Raw genomic sequence first — 15,611 nt, forward strand, 5'->3', positions numbered from 1 at the left:
GAATTCAATATTCTGCCACATTGACCAAACACAGATTACACAAGTACCCCTGCACCTACCTCCCACCATCCTTCTTCACCTCCACCTTCTCCCACCCCCTCCCACCCCCTCCCTCCCTCCATCCCTTTCCAACCCCCTCCCTCCCTCCATCCTTTTCCCACCCCCTCCCTCCCTCCATCCTTCTTCACCTCCACCTTCTCCCACCCCCTCCCTCCCACCATCCTTCTTCACCTCCACCTTCTCCCACCCACCCCCACCCTCCCTCCATCCTTTTCCCACCCCCACCCTCCCTCCATCCATCCCTCCCTCTCTCCATACATCCCTCCGTTCCTCTCTCCATCCCTCCATCCATCCCACCCTCCCTCCATCCTTTTCCCACCCCCACACTCCCTTCATCCTTTTCCCACCCCCACCCTCCCTCCATCCATCCCTCCCTCTCTCCATCCATCCATCCCTCCCTTCCTCTCTCCATCCCTCCATCCATCCCTCCATCCATCCCTCCCTCCCTCCATCCTTTTCCCACCCCCTCCCTCCCTCCATCCTATTCCCACCCCCTCCCTCCCTCCATCCTTTTCCCACCCCCTCCCTCCCTCCATACTTTTCCCACTGCCTCCCTCCACCAATCCTTTTCCCACCCCTCCCTCCATCCTCCTCCCACCCCCTCCCTCCATCCTCCTCCCACCCCCTCCCTCCCTCCATCCTTTTCCCACCCCTTCCCTCCCTCCATCCTTTTCCCACCCCCTCCCTCCATCCTCCTCCCACCCCCTCCCTCCCTCCATCCTTTTCCCACCACCTCCCTCCCTCCATCCTTTTCCCACCCCCTCCCTCCATCCTCCTCCCACCCCCTCCCTCCATCCTCCTCCCACCCCCACCCTCCCTCCATCCTTTTCCCACCCCCTCCCTGCCTCCATCCATCCTTTTCCCACCCCCTCCCTCCCTCCATCCTTTTCCCACCCCTCCCTACCTCCATCCTTTTCCCACCCCCTCCCTCCATCCATTCTTTTCCCACCCCCTCCCTCCCTCCATCCTTTTCCCACCCCCTCCCTCCATCCTCCTCCCACCCCCTCCCTCCATCCCCCTCCCACCCCCTCCCTCCATCCTCCTCCCACCCCCACCCTCCCTCCATCCTTTTCCCACCCCTCCCTCCCTCCATCCATCCTTTTCCCACCCCCTCCCTCCCTCCATCCATCCTTTTCCCACCCCCTCCCTCCCTCCATCCTTTTCCCACCCCCTCCCTCTCTCCATCCTTTTCCCACCCCCTCCCTCCCTCCCTCCATCCTTTTCCCACCCCCTCCCTCCCTCCATCCTTTTCCCACCCCCTCCCTCCCTCCATCCTTTTCCCACCCCCTCCCTCCATCCTCCTCCCACCCCCTCCCCCCATCCTCCTCCCACCCCCTCCCTCCCTCCATCCTCCTCCCACCCCCTCCCTCCATCCTTCTTCACCTCCACCTTCTCCCACCACCTTCTCCCTCCATCCTCCTCCCACCCCCTCCCTCCATCCTTCTTCACCTCCACCTTCTCCCACCCCTCCCTCCATCCTCTTCCCACCCCCTCCCTCCATCCTTCTTCACCTCCACCTTCTCCCACCCCCTCACTCCATCCTCCTCCCACCCCCTCCCTCCATCCTTCTTCACCTCCACCTTCTCCCACCCCCTCCCTCCATCCTCTTCCCACCCCCTCCCTCACTCCTTCTTCACCTCCACCTCCTCCCACCCCCTCCCTCCATCCTCCTCCCACCCCCTTCCTTCATCCTTCTTCACCTCCACCTTCTCCCACCCCCTCCCTCCATCCTTCTCTAATGCATTACAGGGGAATGTTTTCTAATAGTAATATTGTATTCACATACAACATAAAGCAAACAGTGCATGTAATATTGAAGAAAGGGATTTACCCTGTATTATTAACAGTTGGTTTGGTTTGGGTTAAGTGCTGTGGCTTCTACGGGAAGTGTTAGATTGGTTTGTGTTAAGTGCTGTGGCTTCTACAGGAAGTTTTAGATTGGTTTGTGTTAAGTGCTGTGGCTTCTACAGGAAGTATTAGATTGGTTTGGGTTAAGTGCTGTGGCCTCTACAGGAAGAATTAGATTGGTTTAGGTTAAGTGCTGTGGCTTCTACAGGAAGAATTAGATTGGTTTAGATTAAGTGCTGTGGCTTCTACAGGAGGTATTAGATTGGTTTGGGTTAAGTGCTGGGGCTTCTACAGGAAGAATTAGATTGGTTTAGATTAAGTGCTGTGGCTTCTACAGGAGGTATTAGATTGGTTTGTGTTAAGTGCTGTGACTTCTACAGGAAGTATTAGATTGGTTTGGGATAAGTGCTGTGGCTTCTACAGGAATAATTAGATTGGTTTGGCACTACAAATATCACGTAACGTTGTTCAGATATTTTTCTAAGAGCCAAACAACATGAACAAAGATATTAAAGGGTAAGGTATTTCACTATGTAGTTTAGTAGAGTGAGGAATAAACTCTTTACTGATCTAATGAGGCTTGTTTAATAGAACACCATAATAACAGACCTCTATGACATCAGATTATACTAAAACAGTGACACACCATAATAATGGGGCTACAGACAGTAACAGACAGTAACAGACAGTAACAGACAGTAGCAGACAGTAACAGACAGTAGCAGACAGTAACAGACAGTAACAGACAGTAACAGACAGTAACAGACAGTAGCAGTAGTAACAGATGGTAACAGACAGTAGCATACAGTAGCAGTAGTAACAGACGGTAACAGACAGTAGCAGACAGTAACAGACAGTAACAGACAACAGCAGTAGTAACAGACAGTAACAGACAGTAACAGACAGTAACAGACAGTAACAGACAGCAACAGACAGTAGCAGACAGTAGCAGACAGCAGCAGTAGTAACAGACGGTAAGAGACAGCAGCAGTAGTAACAGACAGTAACAGAGGGTAGCAGTAGTAACTGGCAGTAACAGACGGTAACAGTAGTAACAGACAGTAACAGACATAATAGAGGCACGGCCTGGGCCTGGGCTTCAGGAAACATGGACCTCCTCTTCCTCCCATCCCAGAGTAGAGTCACGACCTGGGCTTCAGGGAACATGGACCTCCTCTTCCTCCCATCCCAGAGTAGAGTCACGACCTGGGCTTCAGGGAACATGGACCTCCTCTTCCTCCCATCCCAGAGTAGAGGCACGGCCTGGGCTTCATGGAGCATGGACCTCCTCTTCCTCCCATCCCAGAGTAGAGGCACGGCCTGGGCTTCAGGGAACATGGACCTCCTCTTCCTCCCATCCCAGAGTAGAGTCACGGCCTGGGCCTGGGCTTCAAGGAACATGGACCTCCTCTTCCTCCCGTCCCAGAGTAGAGGCACGGCCTGGGCCTGGGCTTCAGGGAACATGGACCTCCTCGTCCTCCCATCCCAGAGTAGAGGCACGGCCTGGGCCTGGGCTTCAGGGAACATGGACCTCCTCTTCCTCCCATCCCAGAGTAGAGTCACGGCCTGGGCTTCAGGGAACATGGACCTCCTCTTCCTCCCTTCCCAGAGTAGAGTCACGGCCTGGGCTTCAGGGAACATGGACCTCCTCTTCCTCCCATCCCAGAGTAGAGTCACGGCCTGGGCTTCAGGGAACATGGACCTCCTCTTCCTCCCATCCCAGAGTAGAGGCAAGGCCTCGGCCTGGCCTTCAGGGAACATGGACCTCCTCTTCCTCCCATCCCAGAGTAGAGTCACGGCCTGGGCTTCATGGAACATGGACCTCCTCTTCCTCCCATCACATAGTAGAGGCACGACCTGGGCCTAGCAAGGAGAGAACACATTACCATTCAGCTAATGTCTCCATTATCAGCCCCTTCACAATGGCACAACGTTTTAGAGCAGTGCTGAATGTGAGGCACTTTAAAAGCTGAGATGGGTGTAGGAAAGAAGGAGAGCTTCCTGTGACAGTCTGTACTTAGAGTTATCAGGCACCATGGCATGGAGCAGAGGGCCCGCCATGACACCACACTGAGTAACATTCTCTGCGGGGGGCATCCTCTTGGCTCCAGCAGCAGCATGTGGCCACCGGTGGGGAGGTGGGGGGCACCGGCGGGGGCTGGAGAGGCGAGACAAGAGATTAAGGAGGCAAGAAGCCGTGTCAAACCCCCCCTCCTCATCCCCCAATAAGGAGCTACTCTCCAATGTTTCCTTATTACAGACAGAGAGAGAGAGAGAGAGAGAGATAGAGAGAGAGAGAGGGAGGGAGAGAGAGAGAGACAGAGAGAGATAGAGAGACAGAGAGAGAGAGAGAGAGAGAGAGAGAGAGAGAGAGAGAGAACGAGAGAGAGAGAGAGAGAGAGAGAGAGAGAGAGAGAGAGAGAGAGAGAGAGAGAGAGGGGTATAAAGATGTAGTTCATATTAATGGACTGGATGTAACTACCCCTTTACACCCTCCTTCTTTTCCTCCCCCGCCTTCTCCCCATCCTTCTCCCCCTCCATCCGTCCTTCTCAGTAACTCTCACAAAGCCTACTCCCTCCCAGCCCCACTCTGGGCGATTGTCTACGGTCACTGATACACCTTCCTATCCAGGGAAGGATAAGGATAAAGGGAGGGTTTCAAGACATTGGGGATTGGTAAGGATGTAAAGATATAAGGAAGTAAGGAGGTAAAGAGGTTAAGGACGGTTCCAGCATCATCATAGACGGGCTGAAATGTGAGATAATGGGTGGGGGGGTGGAGGGTTGAATGGTGGTCGTTGAGGGGAGTAAGGAAGCTAGAGTAGAGGAGAGTGTTTTAAAAGGCAGAGCAGAACTGGGCTAGTAAAGGCAACCATCAACATAGGTTCAGTTTGCTCATAGCAGAACTCGGCTAGTAGTGGCACCCACAAAGGTTCAGTTAGCTCCTAGCAGAACTCGGCTAGTAATGGCACCCACAAAGGTTCAGTTAGCTCCTAGCAGAACTCGGCTAGTAATGGCATCCACATAGGTTCAGTTAGCTCCTAGCAGAACTTGTCTAGTTGAAGTGAATGTCTGTGCTTTCATATTCTACAAAAAAATGATTAGTACTGTTGACCAATCACTGATGACAAAGGTGTAGACTTCGACTACCGAACTCCGACTTGCCTCAAGAAAAAATATTGTGTGCGAAAAAAGACAAAGAAAACACTGCTGAACACCAAAACAAACACAAATGTAAACAAGTTTTGTTCTAATATGTTCACAAGCTGTTTAATCCATACCCAACCACCCAGTATGTTGTGATTAACTCATTTACAATCTTCTGTTTTGGGAAAGACTGACATACATTTTCCTATTTACACTTCATTGTTAATTTTGCCACTATAATGGTGTTTCTGACCAGAGAAGTTGACTCTACGTGGCAGTTAACTATAAAGGAAGCATACCCTTAACAGTTAGCCATCATAATCTCATTTTAGGTTAGTTAGTTAGTTATTTTATTTATTTTTATTTCACCTTTATTTAACCAGGTAGACCAGTTGAGAACAAGTTCACATTTGCATCTGTGACCTGGCGAAGATAAAGCAAAGCAGTGCGACACAAACAACAACACAGAGTTACACATGGGATAAACAAGCGTACAGTCAATAACACAATAGAAAAATCTGTATACAGTGTGTGCAAATGTAGTAAGGCAACAAATAGGCCATAGTGACGAAATAATTACAATTTAGCATTAATACTGCAGTAATAGATGTGCAGATGATGATGTGCAAGGAGAAATACTGGGGTGAAAAAAGCAAACAAGTAACAATATGGGGATGAGTTACTTGGATGGGCTATTTACAGATTGGCTGTGTACAGGTGCAGTGATCGGTAAGCTAGTTAGTGAGTGACAAGTCAGTGACTTTTGCAATTTGTTCCACTAATTGGCAGCAGAGAACTGGAAGGAAAGGGGTTTTGGTTTTGGGGATGACCAGTGAAATATACCTGCTGGAGCGTATGCTATGGGTGGGTGTTGCTATGGTGATCATTGAGCTGAGATAAGGCAAGGCTTTACCAAGGCTATTGAGTCTGCCAATTTTATTTGATTTATTTCACCTTTATTTAACCAGGTAGGACAGTTGAGACCGAGTTAAGAATATGGTGATTGACAGAGGCGAAAGCCTTGGACAGGTCGATGAAGACTGTGCACAGTACTGTCTTTTATCAATGGCGGTTCTGATATCGTTTAGGAACTTGAGCGTAGCTGAGGTGCACCCATGACCAGCTCGGGAACCAGATTGCATAGCGGAGAAGGTACGGTGGGATTCGAGATGGTCGGTAATCTGTTTGTTGACTAGGCTTTTGAAGACTTTAGAAATGCAGGGCAGGATGGATTTGGGTCTAGAGTGTCTCCCCCTTTGTAGAGGGGGATCGACCGCAGGACATTTCCAATCTTTAAGGATTTCAGATGATATGAAAGAGAGGTTGAACAGGCTAGTAATAGGGGTTGCAACAATTGCGGCAGATAATTCTAGAAGAGAGGGTCAAGATTGTCTACCCCAACTGATTTGTAGAGGTCCAGATTATGCAGCTCTTTCAGAACATCAGCTATCTGGATTTGGGTGAAGGAGAAACCGGGGGGCTTGGGCAAGTTGCTGTGGAGGGTGCAGAGCTGTTGGCCGGGGTAGAGGTAGCCAGGTGGCAAGCATGGCCCAATGCAGAAAAATGCTTATTGAAATTCTCGATTATCATAGGTTTATCGGTGATGACAGTGTTTCCTAGCCTCAGTGCAGTGGGCAGGTGGTGCACTTATTCTCCATGGACTTTACAGTGTCCCAAAACATTTTGTAATTAGTGCTACAGGATCAAATTTCTGTTTGAAAATGCTAGCCTTTGCTTTCCTAACTGACTATGTACATTGGTTCCTGACTTCCCTTAATAGCTGCATATCGTGGGGGCTATTCGATGCTAATGCAGAACGCCACAGGATGTTTTGTGCTGGTCAAGGTCAGTCAAGTCTGGAGTGAACCAGGGGTCTGTTCTTAGTTCTATATTTTTTGAATGGGGCATGTTTATAAGTTGGTGAGGAAAGCACTTTTAAAGAACAGCCAGGCATCCTCTACTGATGGGATGAGGTCAATATCCTTCCAGGATACCCGGGCCAGGTTGATGCTCCCTGAAGTATTTTTGGGATTGTTTGACCGTGATGAGGGGTGGTTGTTTGACCGCAGACCCAATACGGACGCAGGCAATGATGCAGTGATCACTGAGATCCTGGTTGAAGACAGCAGAGGTGTATTTAGAGGGCAAGATTTTTAGGATGATATTTATGAGGGTGCCCACGGATTTGGGGTTGTACCTGGTAAGTTTCTTGATCATTTGTGTGAGATTGAGGGCATCTACCTTAGATTGTAGGACTGCCGGGGTGTTAAGCATATCCCAGTTTAGGTCACCTAACAGAACAAACTCTGAAGATAGATGGGGGGCAATCAATTCACATATGGTGTCCAGGGCACAGCTGGGGGCTGAGGGGGGTCTATAACAAGTGGCAACAGTGAGAGACTTATTTCTGGAAAGGTGGATTTAAAAAAAATAGAAGCTCCAACTGTTTGGGTACAGATGGATAGTATGACAGAACTGCAGGCTATTTCTGCAGTAGATTGAATCTCCGCCCCCTTTGGCAGTTCTATCTTGATGGAAAATGTTGTGCTTGGAGGTTTCAGAATTTTTGGTGGTCTTCCTAAGCCAGGATTCAGACACGGCTAAGACATCCAGGTTGGCAGAGTGTGCTAAAGCAGTGAATAAAACAAACTTAGGGAGGAGGCTTCTGATGTTAACATGCATGAACCAAGACATTTACAGTTACATAAGTCAACAAATGACAGCGCCTGGGGAATATGTGTAGTACTGGGGGATACAGGGCCTTAACCTCTACATCACCAGAGGAACAGAGGAGGAGTGGGATAAGGGTACGGCTAAAAGCTATAAGAATTGGTCGTCTAGTGCGTAGGGAACAGAGAATAAAAGGAGCAGATTTCTGGTCGTGTTGGAATAGATTCAGGGCATAGTGTACAGACAAGGGTATGGTAGGCTGTGAGTACAGTGGAGGTACAACTAGGCATTGAGTTACGATGAGAGAGGTTGCGTCTCTGAGGGCACCAGTTAAGCCAGGTGAGGTCTCCATCCTCTCCTGTTAGTTAGTTAGTCTGGTCCTTTAACCAATCAGCTGGGGGCCAGGAACCATCTTCTCCTGTTAGTTAGTTAGTCTGGTTCTTTAACCAGTAGGCTGGGGGCCAGGAACCATCCTCTCCTGTTATTTAGTTAGTCTGGGGTTTTAACCAATCAGCTTTGGGCCAGGAACCATCCTCTCCTGTTAGTTAGTTAGTCTGGTCCTTTAACCAATCAGCTGGGGGCCAGGAACCATCCTCTCCTGTTAGTTAGTTAGTCTGGTCCTTTAACCAATCAGCTGGGGGCCAGGAACCATCCTCTCCCGTTAGTTAGTTAGTCAGAGGGCTCATGTATAAACCATGGGTACGTACAGTATATACCCCAAAGCATGCGTGCACCAGTTTTCACACTAAAGTATTTTTAAAAACTAACGTGAGAATGTGTTTCCCAAACGGTTTAGACCATTCATATACACAGCTTATAGTGTTTGAAGCATTGCCATCAGGCAGTAGACTAGTATTTTGTGAAAACGTGGAATATGATGTTATTATTAATGAATAAATAAAAACGGGTAAATATAACGACAATATGCAATCGTTTGTGTTAGTGAGAAGAGAGAAAATCAATTGCGTCTTTGCTTTCTAAAATAATAATTTCTTTGGCTATTATGTTTTATATTTCCATAAAATAATACATTCCACACCTTTTCTGGCGGGTTTGTTTTCCCGAAGCAGTCAACAAATTACCAAAATCATCTCACATATAATCGGCCAATTAGATAGGCTTTTATGTCAAGAATGTTGCTCTATGCATCTGTAAGGGAGGTTTATAATACACAGCAGAAGAGAACAGGTGAATAAACCTGGTAGTAGACCTGGTGGTAGACCTGGTAGTCGACCTGGTAGTCCACCTGGTAGTCGACCTGGTAGTAGACCTGGTAGTCGACCTGGTAGTAGACCTGGTAGTAGACCTGGTAGTCGACCTGGTAGTAGACCTGGTAGTCGACCTGGTAGTAGACCTGGAGGTAGACCTGGAGGTAGACCTGGTAGTAGACCTGGTAGTAGACCTGGTAGTCGACCTGGTAGTAGACCTGGAGGTAGACCTGGTAGTAGACCTGGTAGTCGACCTGGTAGTAGACCTGGTAGTAGACCTAGTAGTCGACCTTGTAGTAGACCTGGTGGTAGACCTGGTAGTAGACCTGGTAGTAGACCTGGTAGTCGACCTGGTAGTCGACCTGGTAGTCGACCTGGTAGTCGACCTGGTAGTAGACCTGGTAGCAGACCTGGTAGTCGACCTGGTAGTCGACCTGGTAGTCGACCTGGTAGTAGACCTGGTAGCAGACCTGGTAGTCGACCTGGTAGTCGACCTGGTAGTAGACCTGGTAGCAGACCTGGTAGTAGACCTGGTAGTAGACCTGGTAGTAGTCCTGGTAGTAGACCTGGAGGTAGACCTAGTAGTCGACCTGGTAGTAGACCTGGTAGTCGACCTGGTAGTCGACCTGGTAGTCGACCTGGTAGTAGACCTGGTAGTAGACCTGGTAGTAGACCTGGTAGTCGACCTGGTAGTCGACCTGGTAGTAGACCTGGTAGTAGACCTGGTAGTCGACCTGGTAGTAGACCTGGTAGTAGACCTGGTAGTCGACCTGGTAGTAGACCTGGTGGTAGACCTGGTAGTAGACCTGGTAGTAGACCTGGTAGTAGACCTAGTAGTCGACCTTGTAGTAGACCTGGTGGTAGACCTGGTAGTAGACCTGGTAGTCGACCTGGTAGTAGACCTGGTGGTAGACCTGGTAGTAGACCTGGTAGTAGACCTGGTAGTAGACCTAGTAGTCGACCTTGTAGTAGACCTGGTAGTAGACCTGGTAGTAGACCTGGTAGTCGACCTGGTAGTAGACCTGGTAGTAGACCTGGTAGTAGACCTGGTAGTCGACCTGGTAGTAGACCTGGTGGTAGACCTGGTAGTAGACCTGGTAGTAGACCTGGTAGTCGACCTGGTAGTAGACCTGGTAGTAGACCTGGTAGTAGGCCTGGTAGTCGACCTGGTAGTCGACCTGGTAGTAGACCTGGTAGTCGACCTGGTAGTCGACCTGGTAGTCGACCTGGTAGTAGACCTGGTAGTAGACCTGGTAGTAGACCTGGTAGTCGACCTGGTAGTAGACCTGGTAGTAGACCTGGTAGTAGACCTGGTAGTCGACCTGGTAGTCGACCTGGTGGTAGACCTGGTGGTAGACCTGGTAGTAGACCTGGTAGTAGACCTGGTAGTAGACCTAGTAGTCGACCTTGTAGTAGACCTGGTGGTAGACCTGGTAGTAGACCTGGTAGTAGACCTGGTAGTCGACCTGGTAGTAGACCTGGTAGTAGACCTGGTAGTAGACCTGGTAGTCGACCTGGTAGTAGACCTGGTAGTAGACCTGGAAGTCGACCTGGTAGTAGACCTGGTAGTAGACCTGGTAGTCGACCTGGTAGTCGACCTGGTAGTAGACCTGGTAGTCGACCTGGTAGTAGACCTGGTAGTAGACCTGGTAGTAGACCTGGTAGTCGACCTGGTAGTAGACCTGGTGGTAGACCTGGTAGTAGACCTGGTAGTAGACCTGGTAGTAGACCTGGTAGTCGACCTGGTAGTAGACCTGGTAGTAGACCTGGTAGTAGGCCTGGTAGTCGACCTGGTAGTCGACCTGGTAGTAGACCTGGTAGTCGACCTGGTAGTTGACCTGGTAGTCGACCTGGTAGTAGACCTGGTAGTAGACCTGGTAGTAGACCTGGTAGTCAACCTGGTAGTAGACCTGGTAGTAGACCTGGTAGTAGACCTGGTAGTCGACCTGGTAGTCGACCTGGTGGTAGACCTGGTGGTAGACCTGGTAGTAGACCTGGTAGTAGACCTGGTAGTAGACCTAGTAGTCGACCTTGTAGTAGACCTGGTGGTAGACCTGGTAGTAGACCTGGTAGTCGACCTGGTAGTCGACCTGGTAGTAGACCTGGTAGTAGACCTGGTAGTAGACCTGGTAGTCGACCTGGTAGTAGACCTGGTAGTCGACCTGGTAGTAGACCTGGTAGTAGACCTGGTGGTAGACCTGGTAGTAGACCTGGTAGTAGACCTAGTAGTAGACCTGGTAGTAGACCTGGTAGTAGACCTGGTGGTAGACCTGGTAGTAGACCTGGTGGTAGACCTGGTGGTAGACCTGGTAGTAGACCTGGTGGTAGACCTGGTGGTAGACCTGGTAGTAGACCTGGTAGTAGAAATGGTAGTAGACCTGGTAGTCGACCTGGTAGTAGACCTGGTAGTAGACCTGGTAGTAGACCTGGTAGTAGACCTGGTAGTCGACCTGGTAGTAGACCTGGTGGTAGACCTGGTAGTAGACCTGGTAGTAGACCTGGTAGTAGACCTAGTAGTCGACCTTGTAGTAGACCTGGTGGTAGACCTGGTAGTAGACCTGGTAGTAGACCTGGTAGTAGACCTGGTAGTCGACCTGGTAGTAGACCTGGTAGTAGACCTGGTAGTAGACGTGGTAGTCGACCTGGTAGTAGACCTGGTAGTAGACCTGGTAGTAGACCTAGTAGTCGACCTGGTAGTAGACCTGGTAGTAGACCAGGTAGTCGACCTGGTAGTAGACCTGGTAGTAGACCTGGTAGTAGACCTGGTAGTAGACCTAGTAGTAGACCTGGTAGTAGACCTGGTAGTAGACCTGGTGGTAGACCTGGTAGTAGACCTGGTGGTAGACCTGGTGGTAGACCTGGTAGTAGACCTGGTGGTAGACCTGGTGGTAGACCTGGTAGTAGACCTGGTAGTCGACCTGGTAGTCGACCTGGTAGTAGACCTGGTAGTAGACCTGGTAGTCGACCTGGTAGTAGACCTGGTGGTAGACCTGGTAGTAGACCTGGTAGTAGACCTGGTAGTAGACCTGGTAGTCGACCTGGTAGTAGACCTGGTAGTAGACCTGGTAGTAGACCTGGTAGTCGACCTGGTAGTAGACCTGGTGGTAGACCTGGTAGTAGACCTGGTAGTCGACCTGGTAGTAGACCTGGTAGTCGACCTGGTAGTAGACCTGGTGGTAGACCTGGTAGTAGACCTGGTAGTCGACCTGGTAGTAGACCTGGTAGTAGACCTGGTAGTCGACCTGGTAGTAGACCTGGTAGTAGACCTGGTAGTAGACCTGGTAGTAGACCTGGTAGTCGACCTGGTAGTAGACCTGGTGGTAGACCTGGTAGTAGACCTGGTAGTAGACCTAGTAGTCGACCTTGTAGTAGACCTGGTAGTAGACCTGGTAGTAGACCTGGTAGTAGACCTGGTAGTCGACCTGGTAGTAGACCTGGTAGTAGACCTGGTAGTAGACCTGGTAGTCGACCTGGTAGTAGACCTGGTAGTAGACCTGGTAGTAGACCTAGTAGTCGACCTGGTAGTAGACCTGGTAGTCGACCTGGTAGTAGACCTGGTAGTAGACCTGGTAGTAGACCTGGTAGTAGACCTAGTAGTAGACCTGGTGGTAGACCTGGTGGTAGACCTGGTGGTAGACCTGGTGGTAGACCTGGTAGTAGACCTGGTGGTAGACCTGGTGGTAGACCTGGTAGTAGACCTGGTAGTAGACCTGGTAGTAGACCTGGTAGTCGACCTGGTAGTAGACCTGGTAGTAGACCTGGTAGTCGACCTGGTAGTAGACCTGGTAGTAGACCTGGTAGTCGACCTGGTAGTAGACCTGGTGGTAGACCTGGTAGTAGACCTGGTAGTAGACCTGGTAGTAGACCTAGTAGTCGACCTTGTAGTAGACCTGGTGGTAGACCTGGTAGTAGACCTGGTAGTAGACCTGGTAGTAGACCTGGTAGTCGACCTGGTAGTAGACCTGGTAGTAGACCTGGTAGTAGACCTGGTAGTCGACCTGGTAGTAGACCTGGTGGTAGACCTGGTGGTAGACCTGGTGGTAGACCTGGTAGTAGACCTGGTAGTAGAAATGGTAGTAGACCTGGTAGTCGACCTGGTAGTCGACCTGGTAGTAGACCTGTTAGTAGACCTGGTAGTCGACCTGGTAGTAGACCTGGTAGTAGACCTGGTAGTAGACCTGGTAGTAGACCTGGTAGTCGACCTGGTAGTAGACCTGGTGGTAGACCTGGTAGTAGACCTGGTAGTAGACCTAGTAGTCGACCTTGTAGTAGACCTGGTGGTAGACCTGGTAGTAGACCTGGTAGTAGACCTGGTAGTCGACCTGGTAGTAGACCTGGTAGTAGACCTGGTAGTAGACCTGGTAGTCGACCTGGTAGTAGACCTGGTAGTAGACCTGGTAGTAGACCTAGTAGTCGACCTGGTAGTAGACCTGGTAGTAGACCTGGTAGTCGACCTGGTAGTAGACCTGGTAGTAGACCTGGTAGTAGACCTGGTAGTAGACCTAGTAGTAGACCTGGTAGTAGACCTGGTAGTAGACCTGGTGGTAGACCTGGTGGTAGACCTGGTGGTAGACCTGGTGGTAGACCTGGTAGTAGACCTGGTAGTCGACCTGGTAGTCGACCTGGTAGTAGACCTGGTAGTAGACCTGGTAGTCGACCTGGTAGTAGACCTGGTAGTAGACCTGGTAGTAGACCTGGTAGTCGACCTGGTGGTAGACCTGGTGGTAGACCTGGTAGTAGACCTGGTAGTAGACCTGGTAGTAGACCTAGTAGTCGACCTTGTAGTAGACCTGGTGGTAGACCTGGTAGTAGACCTGGTAGTAGACCTGGTAGTCGACCTGGTAGTAGACCTGGTAGTAGACCTGGTAGTAGACCTGGTAGTCGACCTGGTAGTAGACCTGGTAGTCGACCTGGTAGTAGACCTGGTAGTAGACCTGGTAGTAGACCTAGTAGTCGACCTGGTAGTAGACCTGGTAGTAGACCTGGTAGTCGACCTGGTAGTAGACCTGGTAGTAGACCTGGTAGTAGACCTGGTAGTAGACCTAGTAGTAGACCTGGTAGTAGACCTGGTGGTAGACCTGGTGGTAGACCTGGTAGTAGACCTGGTGGTAGACCTGGTGGTAGACCTGGTAGTAGACCTGGTGGTAGACCTGGTGGTAGACCTGGTAGTAGACCTGGTAGTAGAAATGGTAGTAGACCTGGTAGTCGACCTGGTAGTCGACCTGGTAGTAGACCTGGTAGTAGACCTGGTAGTAGACCTGGTAGTAGACCTGGTAGTCGACCTGGTAGTAGACCTGGTGGTAGACCTGGAAGTAGACCTGGTAGTAGACCTGGTAGTAGACCTAGTAGTCGACCTTGTAGTAGACCTGGTGGTAGACCTGGTAGTAGACCTGGTAGTAGACCTGGTAGTAGACCTGGTAGTCGACCTGGTAGTAGACCTGGTAGTAGACCTGGTAGTAGACCTGGTAGTAGACCTGGTAGTAGACCTAGTAGTCGACCTGGTAGTAGACCTGGTAGTAGACCAGGTAGTCGACCTGGTAGTAGACCTGGTAGTAGACCTGGTAGTAGACCTGGTAGTAGACCTAGTAGTAGACCTGGTAGTAGACCTGGTAGTAGACCTGGTGGTAGACCTGGTGGTAGACCTGGTAGTAGACCTGGTGGTAGACCTGGTGGTAGACCTGGTAGTAGACCTGGTGGTAGACCTGGTGGTAGACCTGGTAGTAGACCTGGTAGTAGACCTGGTAGTCGACCTGGTAGTCGACCTGGTAGTAGACCTGGTAGTAGACCTGGTAGTCGACCTGGTAGTAGACCTGGTAGTAGACCTGGTAGTAGACCTGGTAGTCGACCTGGTAGTAGACCTGGTGGTAGACCTGGTAGTAGACCTGGTAGTAGACCTGGTAGTAGACCTAGTAGTCGACCTGGTAGTAGACCTGGTGGTAGACCTGGTAGTAGACCTGGTAGTAGACCTGGTAGTAGACCTGGTAGTCGACCTGGTAGTAGACCTGGTAGTAGACCTGGTAGTAGACCTGGTAGTCGACCTGGTAGTAGACCTGGTGGTCGACCTGGTGGTAGACCTGGTGGTAGACCTGGTGGTAGACCTGGTAGTAGACCTGGTAGTAGAAATGGTAGTAGACCTGGTAGTCGACCTGGTAGTAGACCTGGTAGTAGACCTGGTAGTAGACCTGGTAGTCGACCTGGTAGTAGACCTGGTAGTAGACCTGGTAGTAGACCTGGTAGTCGACCTGGTAGTAGACCTGGTGGTAGACCTGGTAGTAGACCTGGTAGTAGACCTAGTAGTCGACCTTGTAGTAGACCTGGTGGTAGACCTGGTAGTAGACCTGGTAGTAGACCTGGTAGTAGACCTGGTAGTCGACCTGGTAGTAGACCTGGTAGTAGACCTGGTAGTAGACCTGGTAGTCGACCTGGTAGTAGACCTGGTAGTAGACCTGGTAGTAGACCTAGTAGTCGACCTGGTAGTAGACCTGGTAGTAGACCTGGTAGTCGACCTGGTAGTAGACCTGGTAGTAGACCTGGTAGTAGACCTGGTAGTAGACCTAGTAGTAGACCTGGTGGTAGACCTGGTGGTAGACCTGGTAGTAGACCTGGTAGTAGACCTGGTAGTAGACCTGGTAGTCGACCTGGTAGTAGACCTGGTAGTAGACCTGGTAGTCGACCTGG

The sequence above is a fragment of the Oncorhynchus mykiss genome, chromosome 11, assembly GCF_057628025.1.
Source record: "Oncorhynchus mykiss isolate SJ-2025 chromosome 11, ASM5762802v1, whole genome shotgun sequence".
In the NCBI taxonomy this organism is placed as follows: Eukaryota; Metazoa; Chordata; class Actinopteri; order Salmoniformes; family Salmonidae; genus Oncorhynchus; species Oncorhynchus mykiss.